Here is a 3,391-nt window from a genome sequence, read left to right as displayed (position 1 = left end):
AAAAGCCGTGCAATAAACCACAGGCCCATAAGTTTGACATCAGTGGCAGGAAAAATACTCGATAAGATTATTAGAGACAAACTTGTCAAGTTTCTAGAAGACAATAATGTAATCTCCGACACCCAGCATGGCTTCAGAAACAAGCGCTCATGCCTAACAAATTTATTAGACTTTTGCCAAGGTATATATAATAAGTGGGATGCCCACAGCCCCCGTGATGTTATATACCTGCACTTTCAGAAAGCCTTCGACAAGGTACCGCACGAGCGACTCCTTAAGAAACTGCACTCGACGGGCATTGGAACCAATCTGATCGCGTGGATAAGAGATTGGCTCACCGGCAGAAAACAACGAGTACTACTAAACGGGCAGCCTTCCGATTGGCTTCCAGTCACTAGTGAAGTGCCTCAAGGGTCAGTGCTGGGACCCATTCTCTTCATCATATATATCAACGACCTCGAATCAGGATTGAAATCAACAATATCGAAATTTGCTGATGACACCAAGGTGGGTGGAAAGGCCCTCACAAAGACCGAATGCGAAAACATTCAGAAAGACCTCAATCACATTATCGAATGGTCAGAAGAATGGCAAATGTCCTTTAATGTTGACAAATGCAAAGTCATGCACATTGGGTCCAGAAATAGTAACCACACATACATCATGAATGGGAGACCTCTGCAAGCGATGCAGGAGGAAAAGGATCTTGGAGTCACTATCAGCAGTGACCTGAAACACGCGAATCAATGTAAAAAGGCCTACAACAAAGCCAATACTATGCTCGGGTTCATAGCGATGAACTTCGAGTGTAAAACGCCAGACGTGATGCTATCCTTGTATAATTCCATGGTAAGACCGCACCTCGAGTATGCAGTACAGTTCTGGTCTCCTAATTACAGAAAGGACATTGATTTATTGGAAAGGATTCAACGACGCGCCACAAAGATGATTCCAATCTTAAGGGATCAACCGTACGAAGAACGACTCAAGCGACTCAATCTCTTTACACTGGAGAAAAGACGCCTGCGAGGGGATATGATTCAAGTCTTCAAGTATCTGAAAAACTTCAATAACGTCGATTACTCCAAATTCTTTGAACTGCAAACCAACCTAAGAACTAGAAATAACGGCGTACCCATTCAGTCGAGTAGATGTAACACAGACATCGGAAGTAGTTTCTTTTCAAACCGAGTCATTCGTCACTGGAACAATCTTCCTTCAAAAATAGTAAATGCGAATACTATCAACTCCTTCAAATATAGAATCGACCGTCACTTCGCTGCGTCAGTAGTGTACTGAATATTGAGGTGCATGTTTTCAGACAGATTGCAGCAAGACCTCAACCTATATTCATATAATTCTCCCCCACAACCTAGATTGCAAGTAGCGTAAGTCAACAATAGAGTAAAGCAACAGTTAATGTCCGCACGGCAAGTGGAGTGAGGTGTGGGTGCAGTAAGGTGACAGGTTACTGGTGCGTGCCTAGTACCGCCGGTAAAACGAGGATCAAGCCTCCACCTGTGCCCCTGAAACTACACCTCACCCACCGTGAGTATTAGGGGGGATTCTGGGGCTGCCCTGTGTAGGCCACTCGTCCTCTCCCAGTCTCCCTGTATTTCTATGTTCTTGCATCTGCTCCTCAATATCGAGGTGCTTTTCATCTGCCCCTCAATGTCGAGGTGCTTTCATCTGCTCCCTAGGCCCCAAGTGGCTGTCGAGCAGATTAAATCACCAAAGCGGGCAACCTCGTAATGAGCCAATAGACTTTCTGTTGCCTGCATTTCCACGTTTCCATGTTTCCATGTTTCCTTTCCTTTCTTCCTTCCTTTCTTTCTTTCTTTCTTTCTTTCTTTCTTTCTTTCTCTGTTGTTTCCTTTCTTTCTTTCTATCTATCTATCTTTCTTTCTTTCTTTCTTTCTCTTTCTCTCTGTCTATCTCTCCATCTATTATCTATCTGGTATTCTATCTCTCTCCCTCTCTGTTATAATAAGGACAGTGCGTGGTCGATGCGTCCATTCCACAACGGTGCGTCATTACCAACAAGATTTTTTCATCGCACGATTCATGAAGCTCCTCGCCATCCATAAAACATCGGCGACTCAAATCAATAGACAATTTACTCTTGACAGCAAACCCTTCCTCAACCCTGAACGAGTGTGTGTGTGTGTGTGTGTGTGTGTGTGTGTGTGTGTGTGTGTGTGTGTGTGTGTGTGTGTGTGTGTGTGTGTGTGTGTGTGTGTGTGTGTGTGTGTGTGTGTGTGTAAGATAATAGATAGTGTTGCCAATTAAAATCAGTGCGGTGCAGGTGCTCAAACGTACGTGGACACACACACACACACACACACACACACACACACACACACACACACACACACACACACACACACACTCCAAGGTATTATAAAAACTGGGATAATTACATCACCAAATGATGTTATTTCTAGACTTTCAAAAAGCCTTTGACAAGGTAACACATGGGCGAATCCTAAAGAAACTACAGTCAGCGGGTATAGGAAACAACCTGACTGCGTGGACAAGAGATTGCCTCTCCAATATAAAACAACGAGTGTTATCCAACTGCCAGGCTTCTGGGTGGCTTCCAGTCACGTGGACTGGACAACGTGGGCAAGGGTCAGTTTGGCGACGCACTACGAAAACTATTCCACCCCTGAGGGGTCAGCCGTATGAAAAACGACTATAGTGACTCAACTTTTGTTTACGTTGGAAGAGAGATGCTTACGAGGAGATATGTTACCGGTGTTCATGTACCTGAAGAAGTTCAGTAACGTCGACCGCTCCATGTTTTTCGAACAACAAACTAACTTAAGAACCAGAAACAACGGTGTACCTATCCAAGCGAAGCGATGTAATTCAGACATTGGCAGGCGTTTCATTTCAGACCGAATCATCCGACATTGGAATAACCTCCCTCTAGAAGTCGTAGGTGCGAAAACCATCAACTCCTTTAAAATTCATATTGACTGTTACTTCGTTGCAACAGGAGTAGATTGAATGTACGTACCGAGGTGTTTTGGACCCCTCTGCTGGCACGAAGTGACTGTCCAGCAGACCAGATCACCTGAGCGGGCAACCTCTTAGTGAGCCAATAGGCTTCTTGCAGCCTGCCTTCCCATGTTTCCATGTTCCATGTTTCCTCCTCCTCCTCCTCCTCCTCCTCCTCCTCTTCCTCCTCCTCCCTTTTAACCCACTGAGTCTTTCTTTCCCATCCCTTTCTCTAAGTCTTTATCCTCCTCCTCTTCTTCACATCACTCCTTCACTACCTCTTCGTCATTTTTCCCCTTTATCTTATTAATTATACCGTCTCCCCCTGCTCCTCCTCCTTCTACTCCTCATCTTCTTGTTCCTCTTTGAAGCTGTGATGTTCATGGGC

This window comes from Eriocheir sinensis, chromosome 45 (genome assembly GCF_024679095.1).
Source record: "Eriocheir sinensis breed Jianghai 21 chromosome 45, ASM2467909v1, whole genome shotgun sequence".
NCBI lineage: Eukaryota > Metazoa > Arthropoda > Malacostraca > Decapoda > Varunidae > Eriocheir > Eriocheir sinensis.
The sequence above is the reverse complement of the archived record's forward strand: the minus strand, read 5'-3'. Positions refer to the sequence as shown.